Source organism: Ranitomeya variabilis, chromosome 8 (assembly GCF_051348905.1).
Source record: "Ranitomeya variabilis isolate aRanVar5 chromosome 8, aRanVar5.hap1, whole genome shotgun sequence".
Classification (NCBI taxonomy): Eukaryota; Metazoa; Chordata; class Amphibia; order Anura; family Dendrobatidae; genus Ranitomeya; species Ranitomeya variabilis.
The window spans coordinates 90,383,607-90,407,693 of NC_135239.1; the positions used below are offsets into that span (position 1 = coordinate 90,383,607).

Consider the following 24,087-nt stretch of genomic DNA (forward strand, 5'->3'; position numbering starts at 1 on the left):
TCACAACACCTTTCTGCCAGCTGACGGAATAGTACGTCAGCTGGCAGATCCCCTGCTTTAAGGTGGGCTCCGGCGGTGAGCCCACCTTAAAGCCGTGACATGTCAGCTGTTTTGTACAGCTGACATGTGCGCACAATGAGCGCGAGCAGAATCGCGATCCGCCCGCGCCCATTAACTAGTTAAATGCCGCCGTCAAGCGCTGACAGCGGCATTTAACTAGCGCTTTCGGACGCGCGGCCGGAAGTGCTCGCACCGCTGACCCCGTCACATGATCGGGGGTCAGCGGTGCATTGCCATAACAACCAGAGGTCTCCTTGAGACCTCTATGGTTGTTGATGGCCGATTGCTTTGAGCGCCACCCTGCGGTCGGCGCTCAAAGTACACCACCATTTCTACTACATAGAGGTGATCTGTATTTCACCTCTATGTAGCAGAGCCGATCGAGTTGTGCATGCTTCTAGCCTCCTATGGAGGCTATTGAAGCATGCCAAAAATAAAAAAAAAGTGTTTAAAAATATTTAAAAAATAAAAAATATATAAAAGTTCAAATCACCCCCCTTTCGCCCCAATCAAAATAAAACAATTTTAAAAAAATTAAACATACACATATTTGGTATCGCCGCGTTCAGAATCGCCCGATCTATCAATAAAAACAAAGGATTAACCTGACCTCTAAATGGCGTAGCGAGAAAAAAAATCAAAACGCCAAAATTACATTTTTTTGGTGGCCGTGACATTGCATTAAAATGCAATAACGGGCGATCAAAAGAATGTATCTACACGAAAATGGTATAATTAAAAACACCATCTCGGCTCGCAAAAAATAAGCCCTCACCTGACCCCAGATCATGAAAATTGGAGACGCTACGGGTATCGGAAAATCGCGCAATTTTCCTTTTTTTTTTTTTTAGCAAACTTTGGAATTTTTTTCCACCACTTAGATAAAAAATAACCTAGACATGTTAGGTGTCTAGGAACTCATAATGACCTGGAGAATCATAATAGCAGGTTAGCTTTAGCATTTGGTGAAGCTAGCAAAAAAGCCAAACAAAAAACAAGTGTGAGATTGCACTTTTTTTGCAATTTCATCACACTTGGAATTTTTTTCCCGTTTTCTGTTACACGGCATGGTAAAACCAATGATATCTTTCAAAAGTACATCTTGTCCCACACAAAATAAGCCCTCACATGGCCATATTGACGGAAAAATAAAAAAGTTATGGCTCTGGGAAGGAGGGGAGCGAAAAACGAAAATGAAAAAACGGAAAAAGCTCCGGGGTGAAGGGGTTAAACAATAAATACTGAGTACACCAAGGGTAGTAGACAAAAGAATGCAGCGTATGCCTGCAAAGCATGGATTTTGACACCACTGATACAAAAGGTGTCAGCCAGAGATAACAGACTGATCAAAATGTGGCCTTGACTTTTTTGGCTTACCAAAATTGTGTCAAAAATTGGCTATGACACCCCCAAAAAAATTGGAGTACTAAAATGTTAAGATATTTAGCACAATGATATGCGATGCGTGTGGCGTGCAACTCACATTGATAAATATAACAACTGTAGCTAAATTTTGGGGGGCCAGTTAAGATTTTTGGGGCAGCAAAATGGTGTACAAAAATGTTCAAAGACACTACAAAATATTAGATAGTACCCCCAAAAAGGACAGATTTTTAGGCCCACTCACATTTGATGCCTGCCCCCCCCCCTAAAATCAGTTATTATTAAATTATATTTTCCCCCTCTTGTATTGCAATGACCTGGTTGTAGTCTGCAGCGTTACCAAGCAAATGAATGTCAAAAAAGGGGGGCTATGAATTTCTTTATAATAAAATGAGCAGGTATAACCTTAAAAAACAAAAAAATGTTGCCACGGATAACAGCAGCTAGACAGTAATGGAGCCTTTTGATGCATGCAGGGAGATCTATAGACTCACATACAGTGCCTGCAAGCCTTGCAGTGATGTGGATATGTGCACATAGACTCCCCTGCCCAACTAGCAGAATTAAAAACTAGGCCCAATGTTAAGGAGCAGGTCTACTAGACTTGTAACGCCCACACACGAAGTGCGTGGGCTGAGAATCATTTCCCCATGGTGGGTACCTTTTTTTAAAAATCTTTTATGGGCATCATAGACACCCTTCACAAAAATTGGACTGGCTGTAGCAGCACAGAACACGTTAAGCCTGGTGATATAGTGGCAGAGAATGAGGAGACAATGATAAATAAAATCAAACAAATAAAAAAAAAAACGTGAATAAGCCTCTGAAAGAAAATAACAAAAGGAAGGGGCGAACACAGGTTCATAGATTTGAAACCAGAATGTGTCCAATGAGATATGTTTGTCCCTAGCAACAGTTCAGAGACAGGGATATAAATAAAACTATAATATAATAGTATTTCAATATTTTTCTATTGTAGAGGTATACAGTATCTCATTAGAGGATGGTCCAGAGGTATGAAAAATTGAAAATATACAAATAAATGGGAACAATATACATACATCTCATTTTTACAACATTTTCCCCTGGGACAGTAATATTTGTTTTGGTTTCAAATTGGTAACGGGTATCATAAAAACACCCTTGCACAAAAATGGAATGGCTGTAGCAGCATACAACAAGTTCACCATGGTGTTCTTATTACAGAGAATGATGAAATGTGGAGGAAGGCCTCATTAAAAACTGAGCCCAATGTAAAGGAGTGTGTCTCCTAGATTTGTGATGCCCATACACACAGTGCATGGGCTGACAAACATTTCCCCAAGGGGGACACATTTTTTAAAAATATACTATAGGCATCATAGACACTGTTGGCAAAAATTGGACTGCCTGTAGCAGCACTTTTCACATTAACCCTGGTGATCCTAATGGTGGAGAATGAGGAGACATTGCTGAAGTTCTCATTACAAACTAGGCCCAATGTAAAGGAGTGTGTCTCCTAGACTTGTAATGCCCATACACGTAGTGCATGGGCTAACAAACATTTCCCCAAGAGGGATACATTTTTTAAAAATATACTATGGGCATCATAGACACTCTTGCCAAAAATTGGATTGCCTGTAGCAGCACAGAACATGTAAAATATAAGAATAAATGGGAAAAATATACGTACATCTCAGTTTGATGACAGTTCCCCATGGGGGAGTTTATTTTTATTTCTAATTAGTAACGAGCATCATAAAAACACCCTTGCACAAAAATTGAGTGACGAGTGGTTGTGGATGATGAGGATGAGGATAAGGAGAAGGATAAAACCAAACAGACCAAATCAGGAAGCAGATAACCATGTGTGGTTGGGGAGAGGTGCATGGCAATACACCTCCATAAAAAAAGACAATGTATTAGAGGTTATGTTTTGCTGTTTTCACTTGGTGGTGTACAGAAGTCTTGCCCAATCAAGCATTTGTTCATTTTTATAAGAGTCAGCCTGTCTGCATTTTCAGTTGACAGGCGGATGCGCTTATCTGTTATAATTCCATCAGCGACACTAAAAACCCACTCTGATAAAATGCTAGCAGCAAGGCAGGCCAGGACCTCCAAGGCGCAGAGAGCCAGTTCATGCCACGTGTCCAGCTTGGATATCCAATAATTAAAAGGCACAGAGGAATCACTGAGGATGTTTGAACGATCTGCAAGTTACTCCCTCACCATCTTCCCAAACATTGCACTTCTTACGACAGCACCCCTTGCCTCTGTGCTGACACGATGGGAGCGTCTGAGAAAACTGTCCCAGAACTTTGCCATTATTCCCCTGCCTGAGCTGGATTGTACTTTTGAATCTCTTGCTTAGACTCCTTGGTTGTACAACAAACTTTGATGTCTGCTGCCAGTGTTCTCACATGGGAATTTTTTAAGTAATTCCGCTACAAGGGCTCTCTGGTACTGAAATATTTTAGTACACCTCTGCCTCTGGCAGAAGAGATTGAAAGTACTGCTTGTAGCATGGGTCTAGAAGTGTCACAAACTAGTAATGAGTGTCACCGAAAAATTTTATAATATGAGGGTCACGTGAAACGCAGTGCAACATAAAGTCAGCCATGCGTGCAAGACTGACAACAGGCAAGACTTAAGTGTCCTCACCAACAGGATGACTGACCATGCTGTCCTTCTCCTCCTCATCCTCCACCTCCCTGTCCTCAGACCATCCCCACTGAACAGACGGTTTGACAGCTGTGCTTATAATACCATCTATAGCGCATGAAAGTAGCTTCTGTTCTTCCTCCTCCAGATTGCCTACCAATCCACGTTGCGAAGACATGAGGCTGGGCTGAGTGTAGTCCCCCTGTATGGTTTCTTGCTCCATGTCCATGTGCTCTGCCTGCAATGCATCCTCTTTAAGTGTGAGCATAGAGGTTTTCAGAATGCTGAGAAGCAGGATGGGGATGCTAATTATGGCGTCATCTCCGCTCACCATCTTGGTGCAGTCCTCAAAGTTTTGTAGGATGGTACATATGTCTGACATCCATGTCCACTCCTGAGGTCTTATGTGTGGAGTCTGAATTGAATATCGATGGCTTTGTTTATGTTGGTAGTCAACAACTGCCCTCTTCTGCTCACAAATCCTTTCCAGCATATGCAGTGTAGAGCTCCAATGCGAGGGGACCTCATACACCAGTCGGTGAGCCAGAAGCTGCAAACGCTGCTGAAGGTATAGACAACTGAAGGCTGTGCTGGGACAAGGATGTGGACGGGCTTGATGATGGTGCTGCTTGACTCTGGGCAACAACAGGTGCAGGGCTAGAGGCATCTTCACATGCACTGTGGACTGGGGATTCGCTTCTACGCAAAAGAGTGGAAGAATCAGTGGTGTTATCTGCAGACAGTGATCCCAGAGCCTGGGGTTCGGCCCACAAAGTCAGGTGCTTTGCTGGCATGTGCCTGATCATGCTGGTGGTCAGGCTGGTAGTTTTGATACCCCTGCTTATGTGGGCATGGCAGGTGCTGCAAATGGACTGTTTGGGGTTAAAGGCAGAGTCTTTAAAGGGAACCTGTCACGCCCAAAACCGAAGGTGAGCTAAGCCCACCAGCATCAGGGGCTTACCTACAGCATTCTGTAATGCTTAAACAAATAATCATGAAGTACAATCTTATCTTGTGGCCGAGAGCAGAAAAGTCGAGCTCTCCCAGAATAAATTCCCAGACTAACTGGGTCACCAGGACAACTCCAATAACCATAGAATAAAGCGAAGAAACGGAGTATACAAATCCCATAAACCATAGTAGTCATAAAAGAAAAGACTTTATTTTTACAAAAATACATATCAATAAATAACAGGTATTGTAACCCATACAGATAGGAAATACGGAGGAAACCTGAAGGTAGGATGGTTTAGGTGGAAAGAGCTAAGTACATCCAGGGCAAACACACTATCAATAACTATAATGATCCAAGTGCTACCCACATAACGAGGGGTATTTTAATACAATACAAGGGTGCCAAAGGCAGTACCCCGCATAACAATCCTAGTTAGTTAATCATCCATGCATGCTTACCCATGAAGTAATCGGACGGCTCTCCCACTTGCCCCAGCAGCCCCGTGAAGCACGTTTCGTGGTCAAGCTTTCTCAAAAGGGGTATTCTGTAATGCTGTAGATAAGCCCCTGATGTATCCTGAAAGATGAGAAAAAGAGGTTAGATTATACTCACCCAGAGCGGGCCCGGTACGATGGGCTTCGTGGTCCGGGGCCTCCCATCTTCCTACGATGACATCCTCATCTTGTATTCACGCTGCGGCTCCGGCACAGGCGTGCTTTGTCTGTCCTTTGTTGCCCAGTGTGCAGGCATCGGGAAAGGTCAGAGAGGCCAAGCACCTGCACACTGCAGTACTTTGCTCTGCCCTCAACAGGGCAGACAAAGTACGCCTGCACCGGAGCCACAGCATGAATACAAGAAGAGGGCATCATTGTAAGAAGATGGGAGGTCCCGAACCAGACCACGATGCCTATCTGACCGGAACGCAGTGGGGCTGCCCCTGTGGGAGTATAATATAACCAGTTATTCTCATCTTTCAGGATACATTGGGGGCTCATCTGCAACATTACAGAATGCTGTAGATAAGCCCCTGATACTGGTGGGCTTAGGTCACCTTCAATTTTGGGGTGACAGATTCCCTTTAAAAAATAACCAGACTCAGGAAGATCTAACAGTTGGAATGGCAACTTCCCTCATGTTGGTGGTATAGGGAACAGATGCATGCCTTCTGTCTGTGGCCATCACACTGCTTCTTCCTGCCTGTTGGGGTGATATGCCTCCTTCCCCATATGTGCTGCTGTCCTCACTCTGCATGTCCTCCTGCCAGGTTGGGTCAGTCATTATGTCATCCACCACCTCATCTTCCACATCCGCACCCTGCTCCTCCTCCTGACTTTCTGGCAATTGTGCTTCATCATCGTCCACTTCTTGTGACACTTTCCCACCATCGCCTTCATGTGACCGTGGCTGTTCAAAGCTTTGGCAATCTCTACATGCAATCTCATCTGACTCTTCTTCAAGTTGACTGGCTGAGAGTCCGGAATCTTTAAAGGGAAAACTGAACAGCTCTTCGGAGTGTCCAAGTGTGGGAGCAGTTGTCTCAGGGGACTCAGCATGGCGGGAGAAAGGAGGATCAGAGTGAGGAATATCCGGTCCACACTCATGGCTACTCAGACTTGACCATGTGGAAGACATGGTGGTGGTGGTGCTAGCTAAGTGACTGGATGCATTATCCGCTATCCAACCAACAACCGTTTCACACTGCTCTGGCTTCAATCGTGGTGTGCTGCGGTCCCCTAGAAACTGGGACAGGAAGGTCGAGCGACAAGATTTGGGTTTTTGTTGTGGCACACTTTCAGCTTGGCCACGGCCCCACCCTCTGAATGCACCATCAGCATCACATCCAGTTCCTCGTCCCTTGCCCCTTGCCTTGCCAATTTTAAATGGACTCCTGAACTATTTCAAAAGCTCAAGACCAATGTATTTATTTTAAGCAAAATTATATCTGATCGGTATGTCTGCAAAGCTACGATTTTTCCACCACAGATACACCAGGCTGCAGCCACAGATAGCAGACTGTGTAATTTGAGTAGAACAAGGCTAGCACACAGAACTGTGCAACTTATGCCTGGGAAGCTGCGATTTTTTCACCACAAGATACACCAGGCCTCAGCCTGACATAGCAGACTGCAGAAATATTTTTTTTGTTTTTTGTGAATTTAAAAAAAAAAAAAAAAGTAGTACAAGGCTAGCACACAGAACTATGGTACCTATGCCTGCGAAGCTACGATATTTCCACCACAGGTACACCAGGCCTCAGCCTGACAAAACAGACTGTATCTTTTTTTGTTTTTGGTGAATTTTTTTTAAAAAAATAAGTGGAACAAGACAGAATCATGAAACTTATGCCTGCGAATGTACAATTTTTCCACTACAAATACACTAGCCGTCAGCCTGAGATAACAGACTGATCTAAACGTGGCCTTGATTTTTTGGGGCACAACTACACTATGTTCCAAATTATTATGCAAATTACATTTTTCTCAGATTTTCCTAAAAGGTTGGGGCAAATGAAAGTCAGTCTAATAAAAGTCATCACCCATTAGAACATACATTGAATTTTATTGAGAAACCTCCCAATGATAACAGTATAATCTCCAAAATGAATAAAAACTCAAAATGCACTGTTCCAAATTATTAGGCACAGTATAATTTCTAAACATTTGATATGTTTTAAAGAACTGAAAATGCTCATTTGTGGAATTTGTGGCATTAGGAGGTCACATTCACTGAACAAAAAAGCTATTTAATTCCAAAACATCCTAACAGTACAAGTTTAGTGATGAGCGAACGTGTTCACTCGAACCTGGTGTTCGATCGGACATTAGGGCGTTCGAAGGTGTTCGGTATTCGGCCGAACATCTCGCGGTACTCGAGTGAAATCTCGTTTTTGTTTTTCTCATTTTTGGCGGTTTTTCAAGGAGCCAATCATGTTAGGTGAGCCTTCTAAGCTACTAGCATGACGTAGGGACATGTACAAGACGAGAGCAGTGAGTGGCTGGCCAGATCAGGTGACCTGACCAGCCAATAGACTGCTTTCATTATGTTCGGCGCTTTCAGCCATTTGCAGTGTGAAAGAGCATAGGGACAGACGTGCTGGGGGGACTGGGAATTGATAGGGACTAGAGCAGGGACAAAGACCAGAATTAATCAGGCAGGCAGGGTGCAGAAATCAACAGCCCTTGTCAGGGCTAATCTACGTTTACTACTACTAGTCCTCTCTTGTATTTGCTGGCTAGCTGTGTGGCAGCTGGGACCAGGAGTGCAGCGGCCGCCATCTTAGCTGCGCACTCACTGTCTCAGTGCCAAGTCTCAATCTCAGTCTCCAAGTCAATCTTTATAGGCATTAGGCATTAGGCAGGGATCGTGTGTGCATTAGGCTGGGCTTTATAGTGCGGCGTCCGCCATTTTGGGCGAACGCCGCACTATTAGAATATCGGCTGCTGGATGTTCCTCAGACTCCATTTAGCCTCCAGCACACGCTGTCTGTAACCTCATTTGTGCTGCTGTCTGGGACTTGTAGTGGCTCAGACTCCAGCACACGCTGTAACCTCATTTGTGCTGCTGTCTGGGACTTGTAGTGCCTCAGACTCCGTAGAGTGGTACAGCACACGCTGTCACCTCATTTAATAATAATAATATTAATTAATAACAATAATTAATAAATTAAAAAAGGAAATATTTGCGGCCTAAAAATAAAACCGCATAAGATATAAAAATGCATTTTTGAGTGATACAGATATACCACACCTGGCCCAAAAATATTTGTTTAGCGTACACATAAGCGCAGTGTACAGAATACGCAATTCTGCCACATATATAGTATATATATATAGTATAGAATACCCTACATTCTAATCCAAGGTTTTGTGTGTCCAAAAAACCGCATTAGATAAAAATTGCATTTTTATAGCACGCCATATCTAATAGTTAAAGAAATAAAGGGTATTTGATGTGAAGAAATACCACAAATATAAACACAGTTTTATATCTGTTACTGGTACCCAAGTTTTGTGGTTCAAAAATACGCTCTGTATTTAGTGACTAGGCCTGTTGCCAGATTTGTGCACGCCATATCTAATAGTTAAAGAAATAAAGGGTATTTGATGTGAAGAAATACCACAAATATAAACACAGTTTTATATCTGTTACTGGTACCCAAGTTTTGTGGTTCAAAAATACGCTCTGTATTTAGTGACTAGGCCTGTTGCCAGATTTGTGCACGCCATATCTAATAGTTAAAGAAATAAAGGGTATTTGATGTGAAGAAATACCACAAATATAAACACAGTTTTATATCTGTTACTGGTACCCAAGTTTTGTGGTTCAAAAATACGCTCTGTATTTAGTGACTAGGCCTGTTGCCAGATTTGTGCACGCCATATCTAATAGTTAAAGAAATAAAGGGTATTTGATGTGAAGAAATACCACAAATATAAACACAGTTTTATATCTGTTACTGGTACCCAAGTTTTGTGGTTCAAAAATACGCTCTGTATTTAGTGACTAGGCCTGTTGCCAGATTTGTGCACGCCATATCTAATAGTTAAAGAAATAAAGGGTATTTGATGTGAAGAAATACCACAAATATAAACACAGTTTTATATCTGTTACTGGTACCCAAGTTTTGTGGTTCAAAAATACGCTCTGTATTTAGTGACTAGGCCTGTTGCCAGATTTGTGCACGCCATATCTAATAGTTAAAGAAATAAAGGGTATTTGATGTGAAGAAATACCACAAATATAAACACAGTTTTATATCTGTTACTGGTACCCAAGTTTTGTGGTTCAAAAATACGCTCTGTATTTAGTGACTAGGCCTGTTGCCAGATTTGTGCACGCCATATCTAATAGTTAAAGAAATAAAGGGTATTTGATGTGAAGAAATACCACAAATATAAACACAGTTTTATATCTGTTACTGGTACCCAAGTTTTGTGGTTCAAAAATACGCTCTGTATTTAGTGACTAGGCCTGTGGCCAGTTTTGTGCACGCCATATCTAATAGTTACATAAAGAAGGGGTATTTGATCTGAAGAAATACCACAAATATAAAACACAGTTTTATATCTGTTACTGATACACATCAGTTTGCTGTAAACCAAGGTTTGGTTGCATAAAATACGCTCTTTACCGAATAGTCCTTTTTGCAACACGCAATATATCCTCTGTTTGGACAAATAGAGTGTATTTCACCTTCATAACTAGCTTTTCTAGCATAACCTTTACAATGGTGAACCCCAGGGGTAAGGGACGAGGACGAGGACGTGGTCGTGGGCGTCAAAGTGAGGTTGCAGGCAGAGGCCGTAGTCCTGGGCAGGGTGACACAGTACCTGCTTCTGATGGAGCACTGGAACGCCGCAGAGTACCCTTTTCTAGCTTCCTGTCCCAATTTACAGTGTCACGTGGCACACCCCTATTGGATCCCCAGCAGTGCGAACAGGTGATCAACTGGATAGCGGATAATGCATCCAGTAGTTTATCCACCGCCCAGTCTTCCACGCAGTCCACCAACGCTAGCCAAGGGAGTGGACCTCAGGATCTTTCAGCTCAACCTCCTCCCGCCCAGCCTGGCCCCTCCTTGGAAATTAGTGATTCAAATCCTGCATACTCCCAGGAACTGTTTTCCCAACCCTTCCTAGATTCACAAAGCACTGCTGAGCAGCAACCTGACCAGTGGGTCTGTCCCGATGCCCAAAATAGAGAGCTTTCCCAGTCTGTGGGTGATGAAAGTGGGGATTTACAAATAGTCTGTGCAGAGGTGTCTGAGGATGAGACACGGGTGTCAGACAGTGAGGTGCTTGTCAGTGCAGTAATTCCCAGGGGGGAGCAGGCTGATGAATGGGAGGAGGAGGAGCCGGTGGATGATGAGGTGACTGACCCCAGCTGGGTTGTTAGGCCTAGTCAAGAGAGTGCTTCAGAGGGGGAGGCAAGTGTAACATCAGAAAACGTTGCAAGAGGGAGAAAACGTGCGACCAGAGGGAGAGGCAGGGCCAGAGTAATTTCATCAGACAGAGGTTCAACAAGTGAACCAGTTTGGTCGAGGCCTCGGTGTTCTAAAGTCTGGAGCTTCTTTAAAGAAAGTGAGGAGGACCGACGGACTGTGTTGTGCAACCTGTGCCACACCAAGCTCAGTAGGGGAGCCACCACTAGCAACCTAAGCACTACCAGCATGCGCAGGCATATGAGTGCTAAACACCCAACTCATTGGAATCAAGGCCGTTCACCTCCTTCTGGTCGCACCGCTGCTCCTTCCCCTGTGTCACATGCTGGCTCTGCCAGTAACTCCCCAGCCCAGGAGCCCGGCACCAGCGACTCCCGCCATGCAACCACCCCTGCACCTTCACCATCCCCCCCACAATCCACCAATGTGTCCCAGCGCAGTGTTCAGCTGTCTTTGCATGAAACATTTGAGCGCAAGCGCAAATATGCCTCCACCCACCCACATGCACAGGCCTTAAATGTCCACGTCTCCAAACTCCTGAGTTTGGAGATGCTGCCCTACAGGCTGGTGGAGACGGAGGCATTCCGCAACCTGATGGCGGTGGCTGCCCCTCGCTACTCCGTCCCAAGCCGCCACTATTTTTCTCGATGTGCCGTCCCAGCACTACACCAGCACGTGTCTCAGAACATCAACCGTGCCCTGACCAACGCGGTTACAGAAAAGGTCCACTTAACCACGGACACGTGGACCAGTGCTGGGGGGCAGGGACACTATATCTCCCTGACGGCACATTGGATTAATTTGGTTGAGGCTGGGACAGAGTCTGAACCGGGGTCAGCTCATGTGTTGCCCACACCCAGGATTGCGGGGCCTACCTCGGTGACTGTTTCCCAGGATTACTATACTTCTCCCCCCTCCTCCTCCTCCTCCTCCTCCACAAACACCACTTGTAAATTTCCATCCGTGGACACGCCACCTTCAGTCGGCAGCTGCAGTCGCAGCAGGACCGCAGTGGGCAAGCGCCAGCAGGCGGTGCTAAAACTGCTGAGCTTAGGTGACAAGAGGCACACTGCCCAGGAGCTGTTACAGGGCATGACGGCTCAGACGGATCTTTGGCTGGCGCCGCTGAACCTGAAAGCAGGCATGGTCGTGTGTGACAACGGGCGTAATCTGGTGGCGGCTCTGCAACTGGGCAGACTCACACACGTTCCATGCCTTGCCCACGTGTTCAATCTGGTGGTTCAGCGGTTCCTCAAGACCTACCCCAATCTGTCAGATTTGCTCACCAAGGTGAGACGCATCTGTGCCCATTTCCGCAAATCCACCACTGATGCTGCCACCCTGAGGGCAGTGCAACGGCGCTTACAACTGCCAGCTCACCGACTGTTGTGCGACGTGCCAACGAGATGGAATTCCACCCTACACATGTTAAACAGGGTTTACCAGCAGCGCAGAGCCATTGTAGACTGTCAGATGACCATTTCCACCAGAACCGGTAGTCAAGTTAGTCAGCTTCCTCAAATCTACAATGAGGAGTGGACGTGGATGTCTGATATATGTAAGGTGTTAAGCCACTTTGACGAGTCAACACTAGTGTTGAGCGATACCGTCCGATACTTGAAAGTATCGGTATCGGAAAGTATCGGCCGATACCGGCAAAGTATCGGATCCAATCCGATACCGATACCCGATACCAATACAAGTCAATGGGACTCATGTATCGGACGGTATCCCTGATGGTTCCCAGGGTCTGAAGGAGAGGAAACTCTCCTTCAGGCCCTGGGAACCATATTAATGTGTAAAAGAAAGAATTAAAATAAAAAATATCGCTATACTCACCTGTCCGACGCAGCCGGGACCTCAGCGAGGGAACCGGCAGCGTTGTTTGTTTAAAATTCGCGCTTTTACTTGGTTACGTGAGGTCCCGGCTTGTGATTGGTCAGGGCGGCCATGTTGCCGGGACGCGGACCAATCACAGCAAGCCGTGACGAAATTACGTCACGGCTTGCTGTGATTGGTCCGCGTCCCGGCAACATGGCCGCCATTAACCAATCACAAGCCGTGACGTCACGGGAGGCTGGACATGCGCGTATTTTGAAAAGCGCGCGTGTCCAGCCTCCAGTGACGTCCCGGCTTATGATTGGTCACGGCGCCATGTTGCCGGGACGCGGACCAATCACAGCAAGCCGTGACGAAATTACGTCACGGCTTGCTGTGATTGGTCCGCGTCCCGGCAACATGGCCGCCATTAACCAATCACAAGCCGTGACGTCACGGGAGGCTGGACACGCGCGCTTTTCAAAATACGCACATGTCCAGCCTCCCGTGACGTCCCGGCTTGTGATTGGTTAATGGCGGCCATGTTGCCGGGACGTCACTGGAGGCTGGACACGCGCGCTTTTCAAAATACGCGCATGTCCAGCCTCCCGTGACGTCCCGGCTTGTGATTGGTTAATGGCGGCCATGTTGCCGGGACGTCACTGGAGGCTGGACACGCGCGCTTTTCAAAATACGCGCATGTCCAGCCTCCCGTGACGTCCCGGCTTGTGATTGGTTAATGGCGGCCATGTTGCCGGGACGTCACTGGAGGCTGGACACGCGCGCTTTTCAAAATACGCGCATGTCCAGCCTCCCGTGACGTCACGGCTTGTGATTGGTTAATGGCGGCCATGTTGCCGGGACGCGGACCAATCACAGCAAGCCGTGACGTAATTTCGTCACGGCTTGCTGTGATTGGTCCGCGTCCCGGCAACATGGCCGCCCTGACCAATCACAAGCCGGGACTTCACGTAACCAAGTAAAAGCGCGAAATTTAAACAAACAACGCTGCCGGTTCCCTCGCTGAGGTCCCGGCTGCGTCGGACAGGTGAGTATAGCGATATTTTTTATTTTAATTCTCTTTTTTACACATTATTACATTAATGTTGTTGCGATACCCGATACCCGATACCACAAAAGTATCGGATCTCGGTATCGGAAATTCCGATACAGCAAGTATCGGCCGATACCCGATACTTGCAGTATCGGAATGCTCAACACTAGTCAACACTGATGGTCAGCGGGGATGACGCCATAATCAGCGTCACCATCCCGCTGCTTTGTCTGCTGAAAAAAATCATTGCTCAGCATGAAGTCTGAGGCGCATCGATTGTCACAGGAGATGGGGGAAGAAGAGTTGACTGAGAGCCAGAACACCAGCCAGTCTGTTTCTCAGAGTGTAACTGAGGAGGGGGAGGAGGAAGATGAGGATGAAGAGGAGGAGACTGTGGGCGAGACTGAAGACGGTACCCATTCCCTCTTCTCAGTTCAGCGTGTTTGGGCTGAGGAGGAGGAGTTGGAGGAGGAGGAGGAGGAAATGGAGAGTCGGCCTGTTGCGGAGGGGGAATTCTTACGTGTTGGGACTCTGGCGCACATGGCTGACTTCATGTTAGGCTGCCTTTCCCGTGACCCTCGCGTGAGAAAAATATTTTCCACCAGCGATTACTGGGTGTTCACCCTCTTGGACCCCCGGTACAAGCACAACTTTTCCACTCTAATTCCTATAGAGGAAAGGAGTATGAGACTGCATCAATACCAACTGGCCCTGGTGCACAAGCTGAAAATAGCCTTCCCATCTGACACCGCTAGCGGCAGAGGACGTGGTTCTGAGGGCCAACAAGCGAGGGAGAGGAGGGGAGCAGGCAGCTTGTCAAGCGCTGGCAGAGGATCAATCTCCAAGGCCTTTGCCAGTTTTATGTCACCCATGCAAGAGTATGCCACCAATCCACAGTCTAGACAGAGTAGAGGCGAGATTTACAGAAAGATGGTGAAGGACTACCTAGGTGACCATACCAACGTCCTGCATGATCACTCTGCTCCATACAACTACTGGGTTTCAAAGCTGGACACGTGGCCAGAACTGGCACTGTACGCCTTGGAGGTGCTGGCTTGCCCTGCCGCTAGCGTGTTGTCAGAGCGGGTCTTCAGTGCAGCTGGTGGCATCATCACCGATAAGCGTACACGCCTGTCAACTGACAGCGCTGACAGGCTGACGCTTATCAAGATGAATAAAGCATGGATTTCTACAGATTTCCACTCGCCACCGTGTTAAAGCAGCTCAAACTGAAGTCTGTCATGTCACCGTGCCACTCTCCGTGCTGACGCTGCTGACGCCTCCACATGCTGGGTCTTCGCTACCTCCAAACTATGTAATTGTGCCACTCTGTGGCCTCAATGTGTAAGGAATGATGCTGCTGCCGCCTCCTCAAGGGTCCGTCACCGTGCCACTCTCCGTGCTGACGCCTCCACATGCTGGGTCTTCGCTACCTCCAAACTATGTAATTGTGCCACTCTGTGGCCTCAATGTGTAAGGAATGATGCTGCTGCCGCCTCCTCAAGGGTCCGTCACCGTGCCACTCTCCGTGCTGACGCCTCCACATGCTGGGTCTTCGCTACCTCCAAACTATGTAATTGTGCCACTCTGTGGCCTCAATGTGTAAGGATTAAGGAATGATGCTGCTGCCGCCTCCTCAAGGGTCCGTCACCGTGCCACTCTCCGTGCTGACGCCTCCACATGCTGGGTCTTCGCTACCTCCAAACTATGTAATTGTGCCACTCTGTGGCCTCAATGTGTAAGGAATGATGCTGCTGCCGCCTCCTCAAGGGTCCGTCACCGTGCCACTCTCCGTGCTGACGCCTCCACATGCTGGGTCTTCGCTACCTCCAAACTATGTAATTGTGCCACTCTGTGGCCTCAATGTGTAAGGAATGATGCTGCTGCCACCTCCTCAAGGGTCCGTCACCGTGCCACTCTCCGTGCTGACGCCTCCACATGCTGGGTCTTCGCTACCTCCAAACTATGTAATTGTGCCACTCTGTGGCCTCAATGTGTAAGGATTAAGGAATGATGCTGCTGCCGCCTCCTCAAGGGTCCGTCACCGTGCCACTCTCCATGCTGACGCCTCCACATGCTGGGTCTTCGCTACCTCCAAACTATGTAATTGTGCCACTCTGTGGCCTCAATGTGTAAGGAATGATGCTGCTGCCGCCTCCTCAAGGGTCCGTCACCGTGCCACTCTCCGTGCTGACGCCTCCACATGCTGGGTCTTCGCTACCTCCAAACTATGTAATTGTGCCACTCTGTGGCCTCAATGTGTAAGGATTAAGGAATGATGCTGCTGCCGCCTCCTCAAGGGTCCGTCACCGTGCCACTCTCCGTGCTGACGCCTCCACATGCTGGGTCTTCGCTACCTCCAAACTATGTAATTGTGCCACTCTGTGGCCTCAATGTGTAAGGAATGATGCTGCTGCCGCCTCCTCAAGGGTCCGTCACTGTGCCGCTCTCCGGCCTGATGCTGCCTCCGCATGCCGTGCCCATAGCTGCCATGCTGTGTCAGGCTCAATTTCGGTGTGTTTCACCTGCTACCTCATCAAAGTGGGTCACTCTGTCACCACAAAGCTGTTGGCCATAATTTGGCGTAATGGTGCATTTGGGCAGCCTCAGAGGCAACTATGCATGCTGCCCCTGCTGTTTCCTGTCCATTCCAGTGTTGTTTCCATCATTTTCTGAGCTTCCCAGGTTTTTAGGCGACCTTCCCTGTGCAGAGCTTTGGTCCCGCTGAAAAATGTTCGAGTCTCCCATTGACTACAATGGGGTTCGTTATTCGAAACGAACACTCGAACATCGGGAGATGTTCGACTCGAACAACGAGCACCCGAACATTTTAGTGTTCGCTCATCACTATACAAGTTACATGTTAACATAGGACCCCTTCTTTGATATCACCTTCACAATTCTTGCATCCATTGAACTTGTTAGTTTTGGAGAGTTTCTGATTGTATTTCTTTGCATGAAGTCAGAATAGCCTCCCAGAGCTGCTGTTTTGGTGTGAACTGCCTCCCACCCTCGTAGATCTTTTGCTTGATGATACTCCAAAGGTTCTCTATAGGGTTGAGGTCAGGGGAAGACCATGAGTTTATCTCATTTTATGCCCATAGCAGCCAGGTATTCTTTGCGGCATCAGATGGTGCGTTGTCATGCATGAAGAAGATTTTGCTCCTGAAGGCACGTTTCTCCTTTTTATACCATGTAATAAAGTTGTCAGTCAGAAACTTTATGTACTTTGCAGAGGTCATTTTCACACCTTTAGGAACCTTAAAGGGCCCTACCAGCTGTTTCCCCATGATTCCGGCCCAAAACATGACTCCTCCACTCCTTGCTGATGTCGCAGCCTTGTTGGGACATGGTGGCCATCCACTACTCCATCCATCTGGACCATCCACAGTTTCTCGACACTCATCAGTAAACAAGACTGTTGGAAAATTAGTCTTCATGTATGTCTGGGCCCACTGCAACTGTTTCTGCTTGTGAACACTGTTTAGGGGTAACCGAATAGTAGGTTTATGCACCACAGCAAGCCTTTGAAGGATCCTACACCTTGAAGTTCGAGGGACTCCAGAGGCACCAGCAGCTTCAAATATCTGTTTGCTGGTTTGTAATGGCTTTTTAACAGCTACTCTCTTAATCCGAAGAACTTGACTGGCAAAAACCTTCCTCATTCTGCCTTTATCAGCACGAACACGTCTGTGCTCAGATTCAGCCACAAATCTCTTCACAGTATGATGATCACGCTTAAGTTTTTGGGAAATATCTATTGTTTTCATCCCTTGACCAAGGCATTGCACTATTTGATGCTTTTCAGCAACAGAGAGATCCTTTTTATTTCCCATAATGCTTGAAACCTGTGACCTGCTTAATAATGTGGAAAATCATTTTTAAGTAGTTTTCCTTTCATTAGAATCACCTGGAACTAATTATCACATGTGTTTCAGGTTGATTTCAGTGATCCATTGAGACACAATACCATCCACAAGTTTATTTGAAAAACAAAACAATTAAATCTTTACAACACTTAACCCCTTCATGACCCAGCCTATTTTGGCCTTAATGACCTTGCCGTTTTTTGCAATTCTGACCAGTGTTCCTTTATGAGGTAATAACTCAGGAACGCTTCAACGGATCGTAGCGATTCTGATATTGTTTTTTCGTGACATATTGGGCTTCATGTTAGTGGTAAATTTAGGTCGATAATTTCTGAGTTTATTTGTGAAAAAAACGGAAATTTGGCGAAAATTTTGAAAATTTCGCAATTTTCACATTTTGAATTTTTATTCTGTTAAACCAGAGAGTTATGTGACACAAAATAGTTAATAAATAACGTTTCCCACATGTCTACCTTACATCAGCACAATTTTGGAAACAAATTTTTTTTTTGCTAGGAAGTTATAAGGGTTAAAATTTGACCAGTGATTTCTCATTTTTACAACAAAATTTACAAAACCATTTTTTTTAGGGACCACCTCACATTTGAAGTCATTTTGAGGGTTCTATATGGCTGAAAATACCCAAAAGTGACACCATTCTAAAAACTGCACCCCTCAAGGTGCTCAAAACCACATTCAAGAAGTTTATTAACCCTTCAGGTGTTTCACAGCAGCAGAAGCAACATGGAAGTAAAAAATGAACATTTAACTTTTTAGTCACAAAAATGATGTTTTAGCAACAATTTTTTTATTTTCCCAAGGGTAAAAGGAGAAACTGGACCACGGACGTTGTTGTCCAATTTGTCCTGAGTATGCTGATACCTCATATGTGGGGGTAAACCACTGTTTGGGCACATGGTAAGGCTCGGAAGGGAAGGAGCACCATTTGACTTTTTGAATGAAAAATTATCTCCATCGTTAGCGGACACCATGTCGCGTTTGGAAAGCCCCTGTGTGCCTAAACATTGGAGCTCCTCCACAAGTGACCCCATTTTGGAAACTAGACCCCCCAAGGAACTTATCTAGAGGCATAGTGAGCACTTTAAACCCCCAGGTGCTTCACAAATTGATCTGCAAAAATGAAAAAGTACTTTTTTTTCACACAAAATTTCTTTTAGCCTCAATTCTTTCAATTCTTTCATTTTCACATGGGCAACAGGATAAAATGGATCCTAAAATTTGTTGGGCAATTTCTCCTGAGTACGCCGATACCTCATATGTGGGGGTAAACCACTGTTTGGGTGCACGGCAAGGCTCGGAAGGGGAGGCGTGCCATTTGACTTTTTGATTGGAAAATTAGCTCCAATCGTTAGCGGACACCATGTCGCGTTTGGAGAGCCCCTGTGTGCCTAAACATTGGAGATCCCCTACAAGTGACCCCATTTTGGAAACTAGACCCCCCAAGGAACTTATCTAGATGCATAGTGAGCACTTATAACCCCCAGGTGCTTCACAGAAGTTTATAACGCAGAGCTGTGAAATTAAAAAATTATTTTTCTTTCCTCAAAAATGATTTTTAGCCCAGAATTTTTTATTTTCCCAAGGGTAATCGGAGAAATTGGACACCAAATGTTGTTGTCCAGTTTGTCCTGAGTACGATGATACCCCATATGTGGGGGTAAACCACTGTTTGGGCGCACGGCAGGGCTCGGAAGGGAAGGTACGCCATTTGGCTTTTTGAATGGAAAATTAGCTCCAATCATTAGCGGACACCATGTCGCGTTTGGAGAGCCCCTGTGTGCCTAAACATTGGAGCTCCCACACAAGTGACCCCATTTTGGAAACTAGACCTCCCAAGGAACTAATCTAGATGTGTGGTGAGCACTTTGAACCCCCAAGTGCTTCACAGAAGTTTATAACGCAGAGCCATGAAAATAAAAAATAATTTTTCTTTTCTCAAAAATGATTTTTTAGCCCACAATTTTTTATTTTCCCAAGGGTAACAGGAGAAATTGGACCCCAAAAGTTGTTGTCCAGTTTCTCCTGAGTACGCTGATACCCCATATGTGGGGGTAAACCACTGTTTTGGCACACGTCGGGGTTTGGAAGGGAAGTAGTGACGTTTTGAAATGCAGACTTTGATGGAATACTCTGCGGGCGTCAGGTTGCGTTTGCAGAGTCCCTGATGTGCCTAAACAGTAGGAACTCCCCACAAGTGACTCCATTTTGGAAACTAGACCCCCAAGGGAACTTATCTAGATGTGTGGTGAGCACTTTGAACACCCAAGTGCTTCATAGAAGTTTATAACTCAGAGCCGTGAAAATAATAAATGTGTTTCCTTTCCTCAAAAATATTTTTTTAGCCCAGAATTTTTTATTTTTGCAAGCGTAACAGGAGAAATTGGACCCAAAATTTGTTGTCCAGTTTCTCCTGAGTACGCGGATACCCCATATGTGGGGGTAAACCACTGTTTGGGCACATGCCGGGGCTCGGAAGGGAAGTAGTGACGTTTTGGAATGCAGCCTTTGATGCAATGGTCTGCGGGCATCATGTTACGTTTGCAGAGCCCCTGATATGCCTAAACAGTAGAAACCCCCCACAAGTGACCCCATTTTGGAAACTAGACCCCCCAAGGAACTTATCTAGATGTGTGGTGAGCACGTTCAACCCCCAAGTGCTTCACAGAAGTTTACAACGCAGAGCCATGAAAATAAAAAATAATTTTTCTTTCCTCAAAAAAGATGTTTTAGCAAGCAATTTTTTATTTTTACAAAGGTAACAGGAGAAATTGGGCCCCAATATTTGTTGCCCAGTTTGTTGTGAGTGTGCTGGTACCCCATATGTGGGGGTAAACCACTGTTTGGGAGCACGTCAGGGCTCGGAAGGGAAGTAGTGACATTTGAAATGCAGACTTAGATGGAATGGTCTGCGGGCATCACGTTGCATTTGCAGAGCCCCTGATGTGCCTAATCAGTAGAAACACCCCACAAGTGACCCCATTTTGGAAACTAGACCCCCGAAGGAACTTATCTAGATGTGTGGTGAGCACTTTCAACCCCCAAGTGCTTCACAGAAGTTTATAACGCAGAGCCGTGAAAATAAAAAATAATTGTTCTTTCCTCAAAAATTATGTTTTAGCAAGTAATTTTTTATTTTTGCAAGGGTAAGAGGAGAAATTGGACCCCAACAGTTGTTGCCCAGTTTGTCCTGAGTACGCTGGAACCCCAAATGTGGGGGTAAACCACTGTTTGGGCGCACGTCGGGGCTTGGAAGGGAGGGAGCACCATTTGACTTTTTGAACGCAAGATTGGCTGGAATCAATGGTGGCGCCATGTTGCGTTTGGAGACCCCTGATGTGCCTAAACAGTGGAAACCCCTCAATTCTAACTTCAACACTAACCCCAACACACCCCTAATCCTAATCCCAACTGTAGCCATAACCCTAATCACAACCCTAACCCCAACACACCCCTAACCACAACCCTAACCGCAACACACCCGTAACCCTAATTCCAACCCTAATCCTAACCCTAATCCCAACCCTAACCCTAATCCCAACCCTAACCTAACCACAACTGTAACCCCAACACACCCCTAACCCTATCCGTAACCCTAACCACAAGCCTAATCTTAACCCTATTTCCAACCCTAGCCCTAATTCCAACCCTAACTCTAATTCCAACCCTAACCCTAAGGCTATGTGCCCACGTTGCGGATTCGTGTGAGATTTTCCCGCACGATTTTTGAAAAATCTGCAGGTAAAAGGCACTGCGTTTTACCTGCGGATTTACAGCAGATTTCCAGTGTTTTTTTGTGCGGATTTCACCTGCGGATTCCTATTGAGGAACAGGTGTAAAACGCTGTGGAATCCGCACAAAGAATTGACATGCTGCGGAAAATACAACGCAGCGTTTCTGCACAGAATTTTCCGCACCATGGGCACAGCGGATTTGGTTTTCCATAGGTGTACATGGTACTGTAAACCTGATGGAAAACTGCTACGAATTCGCAGCGGCCAATCCGCTGCGGATCCGCGGCCAATCCGCTGCGGATCCGCGGCCAATCCGCTGCGGATCCACGGCCAATCCGCTGTGGATCCGCAGCCAAATCCACACTGTGCGCACATGCCATAACCCTAACCCTACCCCTAACCCTACCCGTAACCCTAACCCTAATTCTAACCCTAACCCTACCCTAGTTCTAACCCTAGTTCTAACCCTAGTGCAAAAAGAAAAAAAAATATTTTCTTTATTTTATTATTGTCCCTACCTATGGGGGTGATAAAGGGGGGGGGTTTATTTATTATTTTTTTTATTTTGATCGCTGTGATAGAACCTAACACAGCGATCAAAATGTACTTTGTAATGAATCTGCCGGCTGGCAGATTTGGCGGTCGCACTGAGCATGCGCCCGCCATTTTGGAAGATGGCGGCGCCCATGGAGAAGACGGACCGGACACCGGGAGCCTCGGTAAGTATAAGGGTGGGGAGATCGGGGCACGGGGGGGCGTCGGAGCACGGGGGGGTGACATAGGAGCGGGGGGGGGAGCGGACAGGAGGACGGGGGAGCGGAGCACAGGACGGAGGGGACTACGGGACAGATCGGTGGCTTGGGGGGGCGATCGGTGGGGTGGGGGGGGTCACTTCAGTATTTCCAGCCATGGCCGATAATATTGCAGCATCGGCCATGGCTGGATTGTAATATTTCACCAGTTTTTTAGGTGAAATATTACAAATCGCTCTGATTGGCAGTTTCACTTTTAACAGCCAATCAGAGCGATCGTAGCCACGGGGGGGTGAAGCCACCCCCCCTGGGCTGAAGTACCACTCCCCCTGTCTCTGCAGATCGGGTAAAATAGGAGTTAACCCTTTCACCCGATCTGCAGGGACGCGATCATTCCATGACGCCACATAGACGTCATGGGTCGGATTGGCACAGGTTTTCATGACGCCTACGTGGCGTCATGGGTCGGGAAGGGGTTAAATCCAATTTGCATAATAATTTGGAACACAGTGTAATTGTATCAACAAGTTGGCTGTGACACAAAAAAAAAAAAAAAGATTTTTTGATGCACTCACATCTGATGCCTGGGACAAAAAAAATTCTCAGATTTCCACGTTCTTCGATTGCAATAACTTGGCTGTAGTCTGCAGTGTGACCAAGCAAATAAATGTTGAAATAAGGGGGCTATGGATTGCTTTAAAATAAAAGGAGCTGGTATAAGGTGAAAAAAAACACAATGCCACAGGAAACTGCAGCTAGGTATATATTAAATAAGCAGCAGCAGACAGAAATGGAGCTTTTGGAGGTATGCAGTGTGAGCTGCAGGCCTTGCACTGATGTGGATATGTGCACATAGACTCCCCTGCCTACCTAACACTGCAATCTCTGAACCCCCGAATTAGCCCTAAAAAGGACTGTTGGTTTCTCTGGATTTGTGGACTAAATACTAACAGACCCACACTAACTATTAAAAGGACGATTCTGACCCTATCTCAGCAGCAGCTCTCCCTACACTCGCTAAGTCCGGAGCAGAATGCGGTGAGCAGGGCACCTCTAAGGGCTCTTATAGACCTGATGACACTGTGCGGCCAGCCAATCACTGTAATACCACAACAAAGATGGCTGCGGCATTACAGTGCATGGCAGCCAAACCCTGCATTGTCATTGGCGCTCTAAAAAGTGCCAGAATTGCAGGGCGGAGACCCGAGCTCCCACCGAATAATCCGAGCATAAGACACAGAGCATAGTGATACTTTGGTGAGTACCGAATAGTGGAGAGCACATTCGCTCATCACTACTATTTATCCTAAGTCAATTTGCAAGACTCGTTACAGGGTTGATTGTGACTTGTAGGATCGCTACTTCCAAAAGGTGGCGCTATGGAGTTCAAATCCTCTTTTTCTCTGAAGAGGCAATTTGCATGTTAAATTTCCCAGAGGAGCATTGCACAGCGAATAAGCCTCCTTACCTTGACAAGCCAGAGCTGGTATGTCATTCTCCACAAGGAGAAACCTTACCCCTTACATAAAGAAAATCATTTTGAAAAACCATGGGGAAACAATCCTTCCAGAATTTCATATCTAACAACATTTCATATCTTAAAATAATGGCTTACTTCATAAATATGTAAACGGACCATATATCCTAACAGGAATTAGGAGTTTACCCGATTAATTTTGTATCCTTCCTTTATGTACTAACTTATTAGCACTCTAAATAAACAGACAATCATACATTTTGCACAACATATTCTCAATAAGTGTTCTATCTGTGGGAGATGCTTGGTGCAACTGTCAGACACATGATCATCCATGATCACTTGATCCGGGCTGCTACATCCCTGATAAAGAAAGTTGCAGCTTT

General features: G+C 46.1%; 1 protein-coding gene across 1 annotated transcript in view; it reads right to left on the minus strand.

Annotated features, from left to right (window-relative positions):
• LOC143787637 (coagulation factor XIII B chain-like) overlaps nt 1-24,087 on the minus strand; it is a 574,339-nt gene that overhangs the window by 48,522 nt on the left and 501,730 nt on the right. The window lies entirely within an intron of this gene.